A 22,291-nucleotide genomic window follows, 5' to 3' on the forward strand; every position below is an offset into this window, starting at 1 on the left:
TATTTCATTTAATTCTTCTCTAATTCTTATTATTTCCTTTCTTCTGGCGCCTGAGGTCTTCTTCTGCTGCTCTCTTTCTTCTTGTTCCCATCGTAGGGTTAATGTTTTGTTTGTGGCCCTTTCTTCTTTTTGGATGTGTGCATTTATTGCTATTAACTGACCTCTGAGCACTGTAGTTTACAGTTATTAACTGACCTGCCACATTGCTTTGTTGCATTCACTTGCGGTCTGAGACCCATCCCCAACACTCGTACAGCCAGAAGTGAGCCTGCATGACCCTAAGGAATTGAAAACAGCCAATTCAGGACATACAGACTCCAAATTATTGACTTGTAAGTTTTAAAAATAAATAGGTAAACACGGGGACATATAGAAGACAGAAGGATTTTAGAAAATACTTGCTAAAGATCTTCTAAGCTGGAAAGAGAGATGGAGAGGGCTCAGAGGGAAGAAAAAGAGTTAGCTACTGATGGGAGTGCAGAGAGAGGGTCCTCCTGCTCCATGACCTGCAAAGTTCTTCTCTACCAGCACCATTTTATAGGCCTATGCCATTTTCCTGTATGGCTTGGAATGTGACACAGAGGGCACGTCCTGGAGGGCCTCACAGTCATGACCAGGGGTCACCTCCACTTGGTTGTGACCACACTTGACCTCAGTGAGGGTCTTGACCACACCTGAGATAGGACCTGCAGAGGGTAGGCACCTTCGTGAATGTCTAGGTGGAAGTGTGCTCCTGATGAAGAGCAGATATGATGTGCCTGGAGACAGACATCAGTGTGGAATACAGCCCCAACCATGCCTTCAAGTCATGGGAAGCCCCCTTTGCCACAATTAAATCCATCCACCAATAAAAGGGGAGAGGGAATTCTGAATTAGCCTCAAATGACCCAGAAAACCCAGAATTGATGTATTACTTTTTTGGTCACCAATGTAATGGGAACTCAAAATAGAGATTAAACTGAGTTATGGTAAAGTAAGTTAGTTTTTGTTTTTGTGGCCAAGTTTGTGATATGAAATTTTGTGTCCACCACAAGGAATTCTATAGAAAGTAGGCAAGCTCTGCAGGTGGTTTGGGATGAGGAAAACTTGGTTGCTGCAGTTATTGTAGGATGTGGGATTTCTGCATCTATATGACCCAAGAGAACAGAGATGACAGAAAAGACGGAGTGGAGAGAAAGGAGTTATATTTCTTGACGTACACTAGCTGTATTCCAAACTTTATTACCAATTTTCTATCAGTCAGTAAAATATGTACACCACATTTTATTATGGTAAAACAAGATAAAAATTTCTTCACTCAACTTTTATTAAACAGGTAGCAAGTAAATCTCCAGTTGATCATGGTTTTGTTTGCTTGTTTTTTAGGCAGTTTTCAGTGCATGATTAAGTTTAATAGAAATTTTAAGGCAGTGTGCTACAGCTTTGGTGTCCACAGCTCTGTCCAGATGGGCAATAGAACCCAGAGTGCCTTGTGAACTACTGAGCACATTAAGTGTTGTGTAGATGGGGGAATGAGGCAATGTCACATTCTAATTCCTGACATCTGTGATCCATCAGCGATGTAGTAGGCAGCCTTCCTGGAACCAGAATAACCCATTCATCCCCCATCTTTACTAGGAGTGAGCAGCACTACCACTTTTGCAACCTATGCTGGGGTCAAATACATATCTATCAAGTTCATAGATAATTAAAAATGAGAAAAATTTAATCTTTTTTTTTTTTCATTTACTATGTGTCTTAGTTATCTTGCGCTGCTATAACAGAAATACCACAAGTGGATGGTTTTAACAAAGAGAAATTTATTTCTTCACAGTTAAAGTAGGCTAAAAGTCCAAATTCAGGGCGTCGGCTCCAGGGGAAGACTTTCTCTCTCGCAGCCTTCTCATCAGTGTTCCCCCGGACTAGGAGCATCTCTGCACAGGGACCCTGGTCCAAAGGACACACTCTGCTCCTGGCACTGCTTTCTTGATGGTATGAGGTCCCCCTGTCTCTCTGCTCACTTCTGTCTTTTATATCTCAAGAGATTGCCTCAGGACACAATCCAGTCTTGTAGATCCAGTCCTGCCTTACTAACACAACTGCCACCCATCCTCCCTCATTAACATCATAAAGGCAGATTTACAACATACAGGAAAACCACACAGTACCAGGAATCATGGCCTAGCCAAATTGATACACACATTTTTTGGGAGACATAATTCAAACCATGACATTCCACCCTTTGGCCCCCCAAAAATCACATCCTTGCAACATGGAAAACATCTTCACCCCATCATATCATAACGAAAGTCTTAACTTCAAGTCCAAAATCCAAAAATTCCTCTTCATCTGTGAAATCTAGGATACAAGTTATCTTCTTCCAAAGGTAAAATGGTGCAACAAGCGTGCACAAGCTAGACATTTCCATTACAAATGGGAGAAACTGGAGGGAAAGAAAGCATAAAAAGGCACCAAGCAAGTCAGCAGAACACATTACATTAGCCCTCAAGGCTTTGAAAATAATCCTCTGTTCTCTGAGACAATCTACACAATGGCCCTGTCCTCCAGACTCTAGGTATTGGCCATAGTCTCTGGATTTTGAGTGGAGGCCCTTCGGCCCTGGGCTTCAGCTCCTCCTTCCAGGCCCACTGGGACAGCAACTCTGCTCTCTTGGCTTTAGGTGCACCATTCTCCTAGTCCATGGGAGTGACAACTCCACCCTTAGAAACACCAGAGGCCGTGGCTCCACCCTTTGAAACCCCTGAGGGCATGGCCATACCTTTTGAGACTGAAGCAGCTCGGCTTCTTGTGTCCCTTGTCTCCTCAGCTTCCTCCTATGGCCTCTCGGCCCTCGGGCCTCACGCCTGCATCTGCCTTGCTGGGGCAAGTGTTCCAAAGCTCAGTAGCTCCACCAGTATAAGTGCCCGGAGGCACCCCACTCCGCCAGAAAGCCTCGTGCACACGGACACTCAGCTCTCCCGCTCTGTGGGTCAGCTCCAGCGCCGTCTTTCACCGGTCTCCTGGTTCTGCTGCTGTTGGTTCTCTGCTGCTGCTGCTTCTCTGCCACTGCAGGTTCTCTGCTGCTGCTGGTCCTCTGTCATTGCCGCACATCTATCCATTCACAGTTTTAAAACCGCTTCCACATTTTAGGTATCTGTTAGAGCTGCACCCCAGTCTCTTGGTACCAAATGTCTTAGGCTGGGTTCTCTAGAGAAGCAAAACCAGTAAAGGGTATAAATATATATAGAGAGAGATTTATATCAAGGAAATAGCTCATGCAATTGTAGAGGCTAAAATGTCCCAAGTCCACAGATCAGGGTAGAAGCCTCTCCCAGTTCATGTAGCCGCAGAAGCTGGTGAACCCAAGGTCGGCAGGTCGGAGAGGGGCTCCCACTCACAGGCTGTGAAGGTCAGTGAATTCCAAGATCAGCAGACAAGACAATCAGGTTTCTCCTGATTCATGTAGCTGCAGGGGATGGCGAACTCAAGTTCAGCAGGTCTGGGAACTGGACTCTTGCTTGCAGGCTGAGAAGTTCGAGGAATTCTCAGATCAACAGGTAAGCTGCTAGCTCAAGTTCCACGAACCAGAGGTGAGACAACAAGAGGCAGCTGCTGAGTCTGGAAACAGCCAAAAACCTCGGCAAGGCGAGCAGGCTGAAGGTAACTGGCGGAAGTCAGAGAGATGAAACTGAGGGGGCGGTGAGCTGCCGCAGGCCCCGCCTCCACCAGTACCACTCAGCAGATTCCATCACGGGGGTGATCACAACATTATACAACTACTAAAGCACGGAGAATAATGGTCTAGCCAAGCTGACATACAATCTTAACCATCACACTATGGGTCTATATCTACACTGTTCAGTATGGAATATGGTGGCCACTCACTACAATATGGCTCTTGAAGGTGGCTACCTGAAAATGAAATGTATTATAAATAGAAAATACATACCACATTTTGAAGACTTGGTACAAAAAGAAGAATTTAAAATATCTTATTAATAATGGTTGTGTTGCTGGGTGAAAACCCCAGGTTTTGCTCAGCATGACTTGTTACAGCCAAAGAACAAGAGACTGAGGTGGGAGATCAGAAAGATGTCTTTATTTTGTTGTACAAGGAAAGGAGCAATCGGGGCTGTTGTCTCCAAGACTGCTCACAGGCAGCTTGGGGAGGCGGTGGGCTTTTACAGACAGCAGATAAGGAAATGCGAATTCATCATGAATATTCAGGATTTACCTTTACGCAGGCACTCAGGGCTTGGGGATGACTATGCATTTTCTCTAAACAAGGGTTTGATTCTCCAGGATGGAAGAAGGGGTGGATTTTTCTTTATTAGGATGTTACGTCTCCATCCAGAAGTGAATTGAGGCCATCTATGGCCTGTTATGTGGTTATTTTGTCAAGGACAATTTCAGAAGAAACTGCAGCTTATTTTGTTTGGCGTAGGAGAATAAGCCAGAGCAGGTGTCTCTTAGAAGGGTTGGGCTCTGAGGCTGCCTGCCTATTTCCCTCCGTTTCTTTGGGCATTGGTCATTCACAACCACTGCCTATTTTAAACTATTGGGCAATTGTGAACCAAGTCTGGTGTGTCTTATAAGGGTATAGGGCTTTTCTAGGGAACTTTTAAATCAGCAGAGGAGGTGGAGAATGGATGACAGATCTAACAATTGTTCAGATTATTTTTCTGGGACACAGAGTTAGAAAGTTGGATGAATTGGTTGCTTTTTTTATTTAGCTTGGGCTACGAGAATTTTTTGGAGAAGCATAGCAGCAATCATTATTATTTTTTACGGTGGCTGGAGGGCTGTCAGCTTTTTATCAGTCTGACTTGTTAAACACTACGTAAAGAAACAAAAAGGCAGACAGTGTATATAAATACAATGAACAAGATTAAGAGTTAGTTTGGGATAGGATCTATGTAGCAGGGTGTTTTGTAAACAAGTGTTTAAGGTTTTTTAATAGGTTTGTAAGTCAAGTTTTTATGGTTCTGATGGTTTGTCCCTAGATGTCTGGTGGAACAGTTTTTTTTTACTCAGGTGCTGTAGATCTAAGCTTTGAGATTGCTGAGATTGATGGAGGTCAGAGTTGTCAGTGACACCTCAAAAAGATCAACCCACTTTTGTTGGAGCGGCTCCAACTTCTAGGCTTTTAAGAAGACCTAATCACCAGGCTGGAACAGGTTTTGGGATACTTTTGGTTTAGGTGGGATCTTCAGCTGCGCGTTCCTGCGGAGAGAAGACAGAGTCGCCCAAAGAGATTGCAAGTATTTAGTAACTTGAACATTTTTAACCTCACAGAGGGAAGGAGGTTGGTCATTATTAGGGCAAGCTATGTTGGTCATATTGAGTTTTTTTTAATAAAGGGTGCTAGTATAATAGCTCAAATGGGCTAAGTTTCAGTTTGTCTCTAGGGGTCGACCAAATTCTAAAGAGGGCCATAGGCAGATTTTTGGCCATACCAACTTGGTCTCTTAGCACAGCTTTGTTAGATGTCTCTTTAGGGTCTGTTAGCCTGTTCTACTTTGCCACTGGACTGGGGTCTCCAGGCTGTAAGTTCCAATTAATGTCCAGGGCAGTTGCTACCGATTGCACCACCAAAGGCCACAAAATGGGACCTGTTGTCACTGTCAGTGCAGACAGGAAGCCCCAATCAAGGGATGATTTCGTTCAGGAGGTGCTTCACAATCTCAATGGCCTCTTCAGTCCTTCAAGGAAAAGCTTCAACCCAGTTAGTGAAGGTGTGGATAAAAACTAGCAGATATTTGTAATTTCTGAGCTCAAGGCATCTCAGTGAAATCCACCTGTCAGTAATCTCCAGGCTTGCCCCAGTTCACTGGACCCCTGGGGGTGCTTCAGCAGTATTTTGGGGATTATTTTTTGTGCAGGTGGGGAAACTCTTTACCACTGTTGAAATAGCGGCATAGATCTTTGGTCCAATTAAATGTCTTTTAACTCAATCATGTAGTCCATTGTGTCCATAGTGGGTGGACTGGTGGGCTCTCTGTAGGATAGGGTGTATGAGTTTTGATGGAATGAAAATCTTTCCATGGGGGGTATACAGCCATCCATCCTTGTTTAGAGTGGTGCCCCCCAACCCCCTCGATCTTGGCAATGTTTTTATCTTGTTGGCAATAGTCTAGGTAGAGGTCAGGTGGCAGTAACTCTAAATGGGGAGTTAGTGGGGCTACTACGATAGGTTTTTGTTGGATTGCAGTTTTTTTGTTGTTGCATCTGTTTTATAATTAACCTTGGCCACCGTGGTGTCTCTTTTTTGATGCTGTTTGTATTGTACTACTGTTACTTTGGTGGGTAGGAGTACGGCTTGTAAAAATTGTAAGATCTCTTGAGAATATTTAACGTCTTTACCTCCTGCTGTTAGGATCCCTCTTTTCTTTTATATTGCCTCTTGTGCTTACAATACCTCAAATATGTATTTGGAATCAGTATGAATAGTTGTTTGCTTACCTTCGGTGATTTTAAGGGCCTGCAGCATGACAATGAGCTTGGCCTTTTGGGCAGAGGTATCTGCGGGAAGCGCATTAGTCTTTAGAACCTCTTTTAAAGTGACCACCGCATATTCAGCTTTTTGTTTTATGTAACTGCTTTCGTTGGTGAACAGTTCAAGGCTGCAAATGGCGATGGGTAGGTCATCTATATATTGGAGGAGGACACCATTGGTTAGAGTCAGTTGTCTCAATTCTTGGGCTAAAGATGATTTAAAAACAGTAGGAATGTTTTTAAAGTATTGTGGGAGAATTGCCAACACAACTGTCGCGTTTGTCCTGTTTTTGGGTCGCCCCACTCGAAGGTGAAGATTTCTTGACTTTTTTTCTCCACTTGGATGCAGAAGAAGGCATCTTTCAGGTCTAGCACAGTAAACCTGGAAAAGGTGGGTGACAAGGTTGACAGCAGGCATACAGATTGGAGACTACAGGGTGGATCATGGTGGTTACCTGGTTGACAGCTCAAAGATCCAGAGTAAACCAGTATTTTCTGTTTTTCTTTTTCACTGGCAGGATGGGGATGTTGAACTGTGACTGACACAGTCTGAGCAGTCCATGTTACAGGTAATGATTTTGTCCAGTGCCTGTCAGGCTTCAGCTTGGATGGGATACTGCTTAAGTCTTAGGGGAACTATACCAGGTAACAATTCAATGATAACGGGAGGGACATTTTTGTTCTGCCCAGTATCCTGTTGGCTTACACCTGTGGCACTACTGTATTTCTGATGTCTGGATCAACTAACCCTCGGTACTGTTTTTTTTTTCTTGTAGTTAGTTGGCGGCCCTGTAGTGAGGGTAGTTTGTGACTGCCACCTGTTTTTCATAAAGGAAGGAGTGTGTTGAAGATTTTTATTGTATAGAACAAGTTACAGGTTGTAGGAAGGAAGGATACTCTTTTTTCTTGATATTCTCACAATGGACACTGTCCGCCTCATCAGGGTAGCTTTTTATGGCGGGGAGGAGATTAGGAGTGAGTGGGTCACCCCAGTATTTACCAGAAAGTTTACAGGTTTTTTTTTTTTTTTTTTTTCACCTTCATCATAACCAGAGGCTTGAGTGGGGAACTTGCTTCCCATCTCTCTCAGTCTGACTTAATCTTCCAATGGCATGATGAGGCCTGAGCTGACTCTCTCTTTCTTAGTTTTTTGTTTGGTATTTTGTACACTCTCACTTTCAATGTCCTTTTTTTTTTATTTTAACAGCAGCTGTAGTGGTCCCTTTTCCAAAGGGGTGTGGGGCCTTCTCAACTTTTGTGGCCTTGTTCTCCCTCTTTTTTTTGGGAGGGGAGGACGGCCTTTAGCCTGTAAGGCGGCAGCTAGGAAGGCTACCTGGCACTTTTGATCTGCAACTTTTTTTCTTTTTTGCTCTTTACCTCAGTTAGATTAAACTTGGCAGGCCAGTTTCACTAGCCAAGAGATTTTTAACCCTATACCTTTTTCTACTTTATGAAGCTTTTTTTTTTTTTTTATATTGGGGGCATTTTGCCCTATAAAGATTATATTGACCATTTGGACATTTTCAGGGCTCTCAGGATCCAGATCAGTGAACTCGTGAACATGGTCTTAAGATAATATGGCTCTCTAGAGAACTGGTCTTCCCCGGGGTACTTTCACTTTTCTTAACTGCCAAATCAGGGCTTCCAAAAGTCATTTTGTTCTGGGGGGGGGAGGGCGGGGCAGCTCACCCACCGGCAGGACAGAAGGACCTGGGAGGGGTGGATACAAATGTTGAGGGGATTTAACAATGGGGATTGTCGCTGGCATGGTGGCTTTTGTTGAGTGGAGGTAGGGTGTAGGGAGGGGGCAGCTCAGGTGCTGAAGCGGCAGGGGCTGGAAGATCCTCTTTAGGGTCAGGAAGGAGGATTGGCAGTTGTGATATATCGGTCTCTTTTTGAACTAAGATTTTACATTTTTCTTAACTCTTTGTTCTGATACAGAGTCATGGAAGCTTTCACATAATACTTTTTATCTCATTTACCCCTGAGAGTACAGAAAAGATCAAGTTGGAGGATAATATAATTTAGAGATTAATTTGCTGGTTATTTTTCTTCATCTGTCAATTCAGATTGAGGCCATGTGTTGTTAAAAAAGAAAATCATCTTTTTTCTTTTTCATAGGATCTGACCCAAAATATTCTCAGTTCTTATAGAAGCATCTTTGTGAACTCCATTCCAGGATTTCTTGAATGTTTCCCATTTTCCGGACGCACACACACACTTACACATTTGCACAACCTAATTCAGTGCACCAACAGGTACCTAGAGCCTTTTACACCCTCAATGGTCAATATTCTGCTTCTTGGGACTCTTTTAAGGCCTTACCTAGGTGTTTACCAGATAACCTCAGATACCCAGAGCCATTTATGCCCTCAAAGGTCAATACTTCCGCTTCTTGGGACTCTTTTGAGGCCTTACCTAGGTACTTACCAAGTAACCCCAGAAGCGTTTCGTGTCTCCCGCAGAATCGCCATTGGGTCTGAGAAGGATCGGTGTTTAGGACTGCCCTGGGGTCTCCTGGAGAATTCTCTGGGTGGAGCCAGACATCAGGCAGGGTATGGCCCATCTCAGGAACCAAGTGATGACTCCTGGCTGCCCCCCCAGAAATGTTGCTGGGTGAAAATCAGTGGTTTTGCTCTGTGTGACTTGTTACAGCCAATGAACAAGAGGTCGAGGTGGGAGATCAGAAAGATGCCTTTATTTCATTGTACAAGGAAAGGAGCAATTGGGGTATTGCCTCCAAGACTGCTCACAGGCAGCTTGGGGAAGGGGGCTTTCACAGAGAGCAGACAAGGAAATGCAAATTCATCATGAATATTCAGGATTGACATTTACACGTTGCTCAGGGCTTAGGGATACTATGCTTTTTCTCTAGACAAGGTTTCGATTCTCCGGAATGGAGGAAAGAGTAGATTTTTCTTTATTAAGATATTAAGTCTCCACCCAGAGGTAGGGTGGCCCGTTCTGTGGTTATCTTGTCAAGGACAAAAAAAAATTGCAATTTATTCTGTTCAGTATAAGAAGATAAGCCAGAACAGATGTCTCTTAAAAGAGTTGGGCTCTGAGGCTGCCTGCCTCAATTGGAGTTCCTGGGTGGCTCAATAGTTATGCATTTGGCTGCTAACCTAAAGGTTGGCAGTTTAAAACCATCCAGAAGCTTCACAGGAGAAAGACCTGGCAATCCGCTCCTGTGAAGATTTGTGTTGTTGTTATTTAGTGACGTCGAGTTTGTTCTGACTCATAGTGACCCCATGCACAACAGAACAAAACATCGCCCAGTCCTGTGTCATTTTCACAATTGTTGCTAACTTTGAACTCATTGTTGCAGCCATTGTGTCAATCCATCTTGTTGAGAGTCTTCCTCTTTTTCATTGACGCTCTACTTTACCAAGCACGATGTCCTTCTCCAGGGATTGATCCCTCTGATAATAAGTCCAAAGCAAGTGAGATGAAGCTTCCAAGGAGCTTCATTCTTCTTCATTCTTCTGGCAGTTCATGCTATATTCAATATTCTTTGCCAACACCATAATTAAAATGCATCAATTCTTCTTCAGTCTTATTTATCCCTTTCAAAACCCGTGGGACATCTGTATCCCATCCACTTTTTATGCCTCTGGAGTTCTTTGGAAAGGAGGTAGCCTGATTTTAAAGCATTTAGCCTCAAGGTGGGAGCCTTTTGAAATGCTTGAAACTCAAGAACCCTGAGTTGGAGCCTCACTTTTGTGTAGGTTGAACATTGTCTTAGGTGATTCCTCCTAGATATGTAAATTTTCTAAACTTTTGACAGGTGTGCCTTTATTTCTGTCAGATAATCCTCCTCACTATGTTTCCCAGTTATATTATGTTTTCGTGAGAATGTACTTATTGAGAGAATAAGCTATTGCCAGTTTTCATTCAGTATGTTGTTGTTGTTAGGTGCCATCGAGTCAGTTCCAACTCACAGCAACCCTATGTACAACAGAACAAAACACTGCCTGGACCTACTCCATCGTCACAATCGTTCTTATGCTTGAACCCATTGTTTCAGCCACTGTGTAATCCAGTCTTCCTCTCTTTCCCTGATCCTCTACTTTACCAAGCATGTCCTTCTCCAGGGACTGGTCCCCCCTGATAACATGTTCAAAGTACATGAGAAGAAGTCTTGCCATCCTTGCCTCTAAGGAGCATTCTGGCTTTACTTCTTCCAAGTCAGATTTGATCATTCTTCTGGAAGTCCATGGTGTATTCAATATTCTTCTCCAATACCATAATTCAAGGCATCAATTCTTCTTTGGTCTTCCTTTTTCATTGTCCATTCAATCATAGTGGCCATTTTCTCCTTGACACCATTCATTGTTTCTAGGTGGGACATATGTGATCTCAGATAATGGGTATCAAATCCATAACTTATAATAAAAATTCTGAATTACTCCTTTAATCAGCAGGCCTTCATTAGTGAAAACACATAGTATCAACAAAAAATTCAAAGAAGAAAATAATTGAGCCTTGAAAGGGTTATTTACTGTCCAGCATTTGTATGCAAATGAAATGATTGAAAATACTGTGGCTTGGGTCAGGCACACCTTAGTCCTCTAAGTGACAGCTTTGTTTTTTAACCCTTTAAAGAAGTCTTTTGCAGCAAATTTGCCTAACACAACACATCATTTGATTTCTTGACTCCTGCTTCCACGGGCATTTATTGTGGATCCAAGTAAAATGTAATCCTCGACAAGCTCAATATTTTCTCCATTTATTTTTGATATTGCTTATTGGTCCAGTTGTGAGGATTTTTGTTTTCTTTATGTGAAGGTGTAATCCATATTGAAGGTTGTAGTCTTTGATCTTCATCAGTAAGTGCTTCAAGTCCTCTTCACTTGCAGCAATCAGATTTGTGTCATCTGCATATTGCAGGTTGTTAGCAAGTCTTCCTCCAATCCTGATGTCCTGTTCTTCTTCATATAGCCCAGCTTCTTTGATTATTTGCTCACCACACAGATTGAATAAGTATGGTGAAAGGATACAACCCTAACACACACCTTTCCTGATTTTAAACCACGCAGTATGCCCTTGTTCTGTTTGAAGGCCTGCCTCTTGGTCCATGTACAGGTTCTGCACAAGCACACTATATGTGTGAATAGACACACATACATACATACGGATGTATGTATACACACAAGTACACATATACATACTGTATTTTTATGCGAATAGTGTGCACCTTCTAAGTTTGTTTGCCAACCATGCCCTCCTCCCTGAAGGTATTTTTGTAAGTGGACCATGCTAATTTTTTTACAGCAATATGCAAAAAAATTAGCATAGCAGAGCTTACAAAAATACCTCACAGGGAGAGGGCACAGTTGGAAAATAAACGTAGAAGGCACATCTTATTTGCATAAAAATATGGTATATATATTTATCAGACCATGTTCCACTTCTATCCATAATGTTTCCATTGGCCAATTTTTTCAGAAGTGGATCACCAGGTCCTTCTTCCCAGTCTGTCTTAGACTGGAAGCTCTATTGAAACTTATCCACCACGGGTGACCTTGCTGGTATTTGAAATACTGGTGGTATATCTTCCAGCAGCCCAGCAACATGTAAGCCTCCACCCGTACGACAAACTGACATATGAGTGGTGTGGAGGATCATCAAAAGAGAAGAAGTCTGTTGATGAGATGGATTGACAGGGTGGCCGCAGCAATGGGCTCAAACATAGCAATGATTGTGAGGATGGTGCAGGATCAGGCAGTGTTTTATTCTGTTGAACATGGGGTTGCTGTGAGTCAGAACCAACTCTAGTACATCTGACAACAACAACAATATATATTTATAAGGAAGCTTGGTGGTGCAGTGGTTAAGCATTTTGCTGCTAACCGAAAGTTTGGTGGTTCGAACCCACCAGCCACTCCGTGGAAGAAAGATGTAGCAGTCTGCTTCTGTAAAAAATTACAGCCTTGGAAACCCTACAGGACAGTTCTCCTCTGTCCTACAGAGTTGCTATGAGTCGGAGTGACTCGACAGCACACAACATATATATTTATAAAATAAAGGGATTTTTCTAGTGATTTGCTCTTACCCAATTGTGCAAGGTGTCTTCATGTCTAAATCTTCAAGTTGAAGTCGTCAGGGCAGGCAGTTGGCACAGGAAGTTGTCTGTAAAGTGGAAGAGAGCAAGGACAAGCAAGGACGCATGAGCATGTGATGTAACTCATAAAAACAACTGGAACCCATGTTAGCAGCGGTGTCTGGAGTCAACCACACCAGCTCATGAGTCTGTTATATGCATTTCTTCCCAACTCCACTTTCAGTGGCATCATATCGGGAGCCTGAAATTGGCCTTGGTGGGAATATGTACATCACGTGAATTGGAAAATATGACAAATGAGGGCTTTTGTTTTTTTTCAAGGGAGCTGGTTTTTGAAAATTTAACAGCACATTTCTGAATGTCAGTTTCTCACTGCCTACAACTTTTGACGATGTGGTAATGTGCAGGAGAAGCTGATGCCTTCAAGTGAAGCTAAGTACAAATCTGACCCTGGAGATGGAGCTGCTGAAGGAAAATCAGGGTTAGGTGGAGCCACTGCAGGTCAGTTGCTGCCCACGCCAAGGAGGAGAACCAGCAGAGAAGTGATACATGAGCCCCTGCCCTGACTTTCCAATGTACCAGCACGTGGATGCTGCTTCTTTTCTGCTCCCAAAATCTCTGAAAAATATCCCTTAAGGACTACCCTAAGTGGAAACTGGGGACGTAGCTTAGCTTTGCCAGGGCAACACATTTCAAAGTCACCTCAGTCTACAGCCATTAAGGAAGGGGTTATTACACTCATTTTAAAGATGAGGCTATCAACACCCAGAAAGATTCAACAACATTTCTAGAGTCACAGAGCTGGTGATGCAGGGTTTGGGCAGGTCAGTGTGATTTCAATTCCCAGACTCTTTCCACTGCTACACTAGGCTCCAAAATCAAGGCTTCCTTTGAAGCAAGTATATACCCTCTGCAGGAGTCTCCTGCTGAAGGAAAGGAACTTGCTTCACTGAACAATAACTCTGGCTGCTCCCAAGCCAGGTGTTTCTCACCCTTAGCATCATCTCTTTTAATTCTCATAAACACTGGCAGATGAAAAGGTACTATTTTCAGGTGAGGAGAGGAAGGTGCAGAGAGGTTTTCAAACTTTCAGAAGTCTTACAGTAGAATAACCAAGGGGTAGAATGACAGGAGGCTCCAGGGTACAGTCATCCCAGCCCCAGCCAAGTGAGCACAGGAAAAAACAATTGAAGTGTGACCCAGCTATTGGAATTCTTGAAATCTGCTACACAAATTTTAAAACATACTAAGATGTATTTTTTCCAATACAGTATAAAATAGAACATTTCTCTTACAGATCAGAAATTACAACCTACCACTCCTTTCTATCTAGGAGTCCTGGTGGTGCAAATGGTTAAGCACACAGCTGCTAACCGAAAGTTTGGCAATTTGAATCCACCCAGCAATTCCACAGGAGAAAGACCTGGTGATCCGTTTCCATACAGATTACAGCCAAAACCCTATATGGCAGTTCTGTGCTGTTACAGGGATCATTATGAGTCAGAATCCACTCACTGGCACCCAACAACAACGACTACTTCCCACACGCAAGTAAGCACCTCCTGGACGCCTGGTGGAGCTGGGTGTTGAAGAGCTGTCGCCTGGAGCCTGAGGGGCCTGGAATCCTTGAGGAGAGGATTGTCCAGAGCCATCAGGCCCTCTTCCCGCAGATCCTCCTCTCCTGGGCCTGCTCACTAAAGCCTGGCACACCCCTCCTTCTGAAGACTTCCCCCTCTTCTTCCCATTTGCTGACAGGAATAGCCCTATCTACAGGGCAGGAGGCAGGCAGATGCCTGCGTTGGAAAGGACAATGGGGGTAGTTCCCATTACAGGAGTAAAGACGAAGGGAAGTGGAGGAAAAATGGCCCAAAAGAGCCAGGAGAGGCCTTTTGATTCCAAAGATAAGCTAGAAATTGCTTCACCCTTGAATCTCATCATTTACCCTTCTGTAGACAGGTGTGTTGTAGTGGGAAGTGATGTGACCAAAATCATGGTAAAACCACAAAGATGTCTTATGATAAAGGACAGGTGTTAAGTCAAGTCCTAAAATTTGCCCTTTGGTTCAGCCTTCCTGTATCAGTGTTCTAGCTTTTATTCATAGTCCGTGTATTTAAGCTTTGCTGGTCCAGAAGAATAACAAGGGAAAAGGAATGTATCAGCTCTGATGGTGCAAAGAGAAAGGGATTTCTCAAAAACGGCAGTCTCATTTTCCAGGAATATGACTGCATTTTCTCTCACTCTTCTAATTTGCTTTTATTATTAAAATCACATTTATTTCCAAAGGATATTTGATTATTTCCTCTGTAAATATTATGTGGGAAAATAATTTCACATATGTGTGTCTATGTTTATAAATGTGCATGTACCCTCTCAGACACGCCTGTCTAAGTTTGTTCTTATTACTAAGCATACAGCACCATCATCACTTTGGAGTAAGAGAAACACAGGCACTACTCCCTGAAAAATAGTTTTTGCTTTTATAAAAGTGTGTGTTACACTCAATAATTTTCACAAACATTAGTAATTATCCACTCACATAGTAGGAATACTTGAAAGGAATTTCAGTCAGACAGATACTTGCTTGCAAAGCAGCCACCAGAGCACACGTGGTAACAATACTGGAGAAAGGAGCTGGCCTTTCAGACAGAGCAGCCCTTTGACCATGGCACAGGCACAAGGCTTTTATGCAGTCCTTTCTCCTGCAGTCAGTACTGAGAGGTTTCCTGGGCTGTAACAATAAAGAAAGAACTTGTTTTCTCCAAAAATGTGTGGTGTCTCAGAAACTGGAATTCTACATCCCCCTGCTGGATTGTCTGGTTTATGAGATTTCTGACAAGGGAAACCAGACATAGTGTAGACTGGAGATGTCACCAGTTATTATAATAGAGTCCTCTGCTCTCATTTCAAACTGTAGTGAAGAAGTGGGAGGAACTGCCTTGGAAATGAGCATTTTGAAGGCAGTGTCACTGAATCGGCAATTTTTAAAGGAATTTTTGTCCTGAGAACATGTGAGACCAGGATATTTAGAAAGTGAATATTTTTAAAAATTTTAATGAGGAGGAAGCTAGTGGGATAATGAAGACTTTTTTTTTTTTTTTTACTTTATTTAAAAACCTAGTGTATCTCATTTGTTAACCCGACTTGCTTCTCCTGAATGCTTCCTAAAATAAGATAAAACAAATTCAGTGTTATTTTGTCTTCCCTTTTCTTTCTTGGATACTTTACCATCTTTTTCCTTTTTGTAACATGCTTTAAACAACACTGAAAATCCTTAGTTATGTCATTAAATGGAAAAATTAATACAAAAGTTGTATATACAGTGATAGCTTTCTTAACTGTTTGTAAACATCTAAAAAAATACAAGAAGAAAATATGCCAAAATTACCTTTAAATTGTGGGAATCAGGGACATTTTCTTTTTACTATTTTTATACTCTTCTGTTCATTCTGAATTTGCTAGAATGAGCATGTATGACTTTTATAAACAGATAGCAGGAAAAAATGTAATCTGTACACTGCAGGGCCAGTGCTGGCCCGAGGCCTTGGCTCTGAGTTCTTTGTAGACTGCAGGGCCTGAGCAGTCTCTGGTGAAGGGTGACCACGCTTGACTTACTTCTGACTCATTTCTCCATGAACTCCAAACCATCATTTAATTCTGATTCCCAGCCACTCCCACCTGAATGTCTTGTAAAACCCACCTATGATCGACATGCGTATTTCTTTTTATTTTTTAAATAATATTTTACTATGTTTTTGATAAAGGTTTATACAGCAGGTTAGGTTCCAATTCAACAATTTCTACACAAATTATTCAGTGACATTGGTTACATTCTTCATCATACTTGAACATTCTCATTATTTCTATTCTGGTTGTTCTGTTTCCATTAATCTAGTTACCCTGCCCTCTTACATTCTCATCTTTGTTTTAAAGTAATTGTTGACTATTCGGTTTCATACAGGTGATTTTTTAAAGGAGCACAGTACTTACAGGCGATAGTCATTATTTTTTGAGTCAGTCTGTTATTTAGCCACAAGGTGACCTTGGGTTATTTTCGGTTCAGGATATGAAGTGTATTTCAGAGCAATAGTCTTGGGGAATCCTCCAGTCTCAACCAGTACAGTAGGTCTGGTTTTTTTTGTTTTGTTTTGTTTTTTTTGGAATTTGAGGTTCTGTTCCACATTTTTCTCCCATTCTATCAGGGTCCATCTATTGTGACCCTGATTAGAAGGGTTAGTAGTGGTAGTGGGAACCATCTAGCTCTGGTCTCAGAGTAGACGAGGTTCATGTAGACTGTTCATACAGTAGACTAGTTTCTTCTTTGAGTCTTTGGCTTCCTTCTTTCTGTTTTGCTCTGGATAAGTAGAGACCAATAGTTGTATCTTAGATGGCTGCCCAGAAGCTTTTAAGACCCCAGACACTACTCACCAAACTAAGGTATAAAACATAACTTTATGAACTATTTTATGCCAGCTGACCGAGATGTTCTACGAGACTATAATCCTAATCCTTCAAACCCAGAAAACCAATCCTGTGATGCATTTGGTTATGTCTAGGAAGTATCTGTAACTGTGCCCCCATGTGCTTTATTATGTGCATACAGTCATATAGATGCATATATATATATACACACACACACATGCATACACTTATATATATATATACACATATGCATACACATATATATGTGTATACACATATATGCCTACATACATATACATATATATTTTTGGTTGTTTTCATTGTTGTTTCAAAATTATATATGCATAGCAATTACCAACAGATTCTTTTTTATTTATTTATTTTTATTGTACTTTAGGTGCAGGTATACAGAACAAATAGTTTCTCATTACACAGTCAGTACGCATATTGTTTTATGACATTGGTTAACACACATGCATATTTCTTGTGTAGCCTGTCAGTCAATGCCATCCATCAGCTACCTAGTTTCACAATTTCAGATTCCTCCTCAGGCCTTGCCCAAGACACTGAGGAACAGTCCCCTGCTGTTAATTCTATGACTGAGATCTTTCCTGTGTGTCTCCTTCTCCCATGTGTGTCCTCACTGATGCAAGACAATCACAGCAGCCACTGACCAGCTTACCGCCCAGTCTCTGCTCCCCAACACCTGCCGCTGGCTATGTAGGCCGACTCCCCATCTTCAATCAGAACTCAGATGGGGCACTTCTTCCCTAAAGGACCAAGCCTGGGTGTGGTCCAGAGGGGGCCTCCTCTGCCCTCATGCCTACTGTGTCCATGCCTTGTCCATGCAGCCCACGCTGAAGTACTGTCTGCTCTCTGCTTCTCGTTGCCATTCTTTTTGCTACCTAATGACAACACATCCAACTCACATTGTCACATTTTAATTTTAATTTTAAATGTACATTATTTCATTTGAAAAAAATTTAGACTATATAGTGTGAAATGGTGGGGTTGGTAATAGTAGTGTCAGAACTTATCTAACTTCAGGGGGGACAATTGAAAATCAAGATCAGCCCAAAGCTGATTTCCATGAGGTGGAGGTCAGACATACCGTCACTCCAAAAATGTTTTACCAATTCAGACACCAGCCACCCTCCCCACTGCACTCTTTACTTCTCTGCTGGGTTTGATAATCCCCTTGCAATGGCCACACAGAACTCACAGAGTATACTTACAGTTAAGTGGTTTATTAAGTAAGTAACAGGGTACAATTCAGGATCAGGATTAGGAAGCATGCAGGCAAAGTCTCCCTTCTTCAGTGCAGGACAGCTCTCTCAGCTCTTCTCAGCAGGACAGACCTCCTCTCAGTACCCTGAGGACAAGATTCCTCTCCGTCCCATGAGGAAAGGCCTCCTCTTGGCCCCCTGAAGACATGCCTCCTCTCAGCCCCTTCAGGACAGGCCTCCTCTCAGCCCCCTCAGGCAGGCCTACTCTCAGCCACCTGAGGACAGGCTCCTCTCAGCCCCCTCAGGACAGGCCTCCTCTCGGCCCCCTCGGGACAGGCCTCCTCTCGGCCCTCTCAGGACAGGCCTCCTCTCGGCCCCCTCAGGACAGGCCTCTTCTCGGCCCCCTCAAGACAGGATCCTTTCAACCCCCTCAAGAAAGACAGGCTCCTCTTGGTCCTGCCATCTGTCACCACCAACACTTCCACAGGATCACTTCCGAGGTTCTCGCTATCTTCAATGTTAGAGCCCTTGACCCATGTTACAGCTTTCGGTAGGTTCCTTGCCTCCTCTCTCTCTCTGCTTCTTCTCTCTTCTTCTGTTCTTCCTGCTGCTTCTCTTCCTGCTTCTGTTTCTAAAAAATTTCTGTGGGGTGGGGCCAAGATGGCGGAGTAGTCAGACAGCTTCCTATATCCTTCTTACAATAAAGACCTGGAAAAACAAGTGATTTGATTGTATATGAATATCTAGGAGCCCTGAACAAGGCAAAGTTGAGGAATCAGACTGAGTGGCGGGGGAAGAGGGAGACAGTTCAGAAGAAGGGAAGAGCGCCAGAGCGGCGGCGGCGGCACTGCAGCTCTTCAGACATTCCGCATCCGCAGTGAAGCAGGCAAACAGCTGCACTAGCATGCTCAGGAGGCAGTTTCTACATCGAGAGTGATCCGGCAGCAGAGATTCTGCTTGGACACTCCGAACCACTGAAAAGCAGCTCCCAAGTGGCTAAAGATAAGTACATGCATGCAGCCTTTCGCAGGGATTTTTTTAATAAAAAAAAGCCCATTTGGGAAAAACCTCTCTCCCTTTTACCTCCTACCTCCTGGCTCTGCCCTTGTCCTGCCTTCTGAAGTCTGAGTATGCTGGGCTGGAAGTAGATCCCCAAAGGCGCCCTGACCCATTCTCCTGGCCTTGGAGAGGGAACAGATAAGCTACTGGATCCCCTAAGCCAGGAACACAGGGTCAGCACAGCTCTTTTGCTAGGCTCAGGCATAAGGGGTCCACAGACTTTGAGTGGCTTACACCCCTGTATAGACTTGTGGGGACCCATCTCAACAGTGTTAGCGCTCACTACCACAGTACAACAGGGTAAACATCTGGAGTCTAACTTCAACTGTTTCAGTTGTGAAGTGACAGATTTGTGACCCATGACACAGCCCTGCCCTTTAAGCAGGCACCTTTATCGATCCACAACAGGGACTTGAGGACTGGTGGCTTCACCTATGCCACCTAGTCACCTGCTACAGGAGTCCAAGAATAAGTGGTGCCCTCAAGTCTTTACAGCCAACAAAGTGGGGTGCTCATAGTATGGCTATAAAACTCACCTACCTACTCGCCCTAAGAAATAGGGATACGCTTTCCTGTCAGACTCTCAGGGGCAGCCATAAGCCCCCTGCCTGGCTCAGCATGTGACCCCCTACTGCAGTCAGATACTGGGGCCTACGCCAATCACCCTTGCCTCTCTAAGACTGTAAGTGAGAGCCTGCAACACACACTTGGTGACCGACTCCCTGGACATCTGAACTGAACCCATATAGGAAAATTTAATGGACTCCTGTGTGCACATACTTAGTTACAAAACTACCTGGTGACAGGAAGTTAGATCTTCAAAGGCACCAATAATCAAACTAGTGCACAAGAGCAGCCTATTGGGGCATATCAAAACAAAACAAAACAAGAAGCTAGGACTCACTAAACAAATATAAAATAAAATTATAATAACTTATTGACAGCTCGGAGACAACAGTCAATATCAAATCACATAAAGAGGCAGTCCATGATGGCTTCAGCAAGCTCCCAAAATAAAGAATCAATAAATTCTCTGGAGGAAGAGAATTTCTTGGAATTACCAGAGGCACAATACAAAAGATTAATATATAGCACTCTTCTAGAAATTAAAAAGGAAATTCTTTATAGTGCAGAAACTGCCAAGAAACATAAAGACAAAGTGGTAGAGGAACTTAAAAAAGTTATTCAAGAACATAATGACAAATTTAATAGACTGCAAGAATCCATAGAGAAACAGAAATCAGAAATCCAGAAGATTAACAATAAAATTTCAGAATTAGACAACTCAATAGAAAGTCATAGGAACAGAACTGAGGCAATAGAAGTTAGAATTAGTGACACTGAAGATAAAGCACTTGATGCCAACTTATTTGAGGAAAATCAGATAAAAGAATTAAAAAGAATGAAGAAACTCTAAGAATTATGTGGCACTATATCAAGAGAAATAACCTACAACTGATTGGAGTACCAGAATGGGGGCAGGGAGGATAACAGAAAATACAGGGAAAATTGTTGAAGATTTGTTGACAGAAAACTCTGATATCATGAAAGATGAGAAGATATCTATCCAAGACATTCATCAAACCCCACATAAGGTAGATCCCAAAAGAAAGTCACCAAGACAAACTATAATCAAACTTACCAAAACCAAAGACAAAGAGAGAATTTGAAGACTGGCTAGGGATAAAAGAAAAGTCATCTACAAAGGAAAGTCAATTAGAATAAGTTCAGACTACTCAGCAGAAACCATGCAGGAAAGAAGGCAATGGGATGACAGATATAAAGCCTTAAAGGAAAACAACTGCCAGCCAAGAATTATATATCCAGCAAAACTGTCTCTCAAATATGATGGCAAAATTAGGGCATTTCCAGATAAACAAAAGTTTAGGGAATTTGCAAAAACCAAACCAAAATTGCAAGAAATACTAAAGGGAGCCCTATGGTTAGATAATCAATAACATCAGATAACAACGCAATAGTAGAACACAGGACGGAGCAACCAAATATTGACTCAGAAAGGGAAGTCGAAAATACATCAAAGCTAAAACTTTGAAAATAGGGAAACAGAGATATTAATATGTAAACAAGGACAACATTAAAACAAATAAGAGGGACTTAAAAAATGCAGCATTGATTTTTCATATGGAGGGGAAGTCAAGTTGATATAAAGTAATAAAAGACTGTTATAAACTTAGAAAAATAGGGGTAAATATAAAGGTAACCACAAAGGAATCTAACAATTCTACAAATCAAAATAAAAAGTAGAAAAACATAAAGACCCAGCAAACACAAAATCTACAACAATGAAAAAGATGAAAAAAAAAATACATAAAGAAAAACAACTCAGCACAGAAAATTAAGGGGAACAAAGAAACTGTGAACAACACACAAAAAAAAGACATCAGGATGACAGCACTAAACTCATACCTATCAATAATTATGCTGAATGTAAACGGACTTAATGCACCAATAAAGAGACAGAGAGTGGCAGATTGGATAAAAAGCATGACCGGTCTATATGCAGCCTACAAGAGACACACCTTTCACTTAAAGACACAAACAGGCTAAAACTCAAAGGATGGAAAAAAAAATATCAAGCAAACAACCCTCAAAAAACAGCAGGTGTGGCAATTTTAATCTCTGACAAAATAAAGTAAAATCCACCACAAAGTATAAGAAAGGGCACTATATAATGATTAAGGGTCAATACACCAGGAGGACATAACTATAATAAATATTTACACACCCGACAGGGCTCCAAAATACATAAAACAAACTCTAACAGCACTGAAAAGAGAGATAGCTCCACAATAGTAGTAGGAGCGTCAACACGCCACTTTCTGTGAAGGACAGAACATCCAGAAAGAAGCTCAACAGAGACACAGAATGTTACAATCAACCAACTTGATCTCATAGACAAATACCGAGCACTCCACCCAACAGCAGCCAAGTACACTTTCTTTTCCAACGCACATGGAACATTCTCCAGAATAGACCACATATTAGGCCATAAAGCAAGCCTTAACAAAATCCAAACACTGAAATATTA

Source organism: Trichechus manatus, unplaced genomic scaffold (genome assembly GCF_000243295.1).
Source record: "Trichechus manatus latirostris isolate Lorelei unplaced genomic scaffold, TriManLat1.0 scaffold00019, whole genome shotgun sequence".
NCBI lineage: Eukaryota > Metazoa > Chordata > Mammalia > Sirenia > Trichechidae > Trichechus > Trichechus manatus.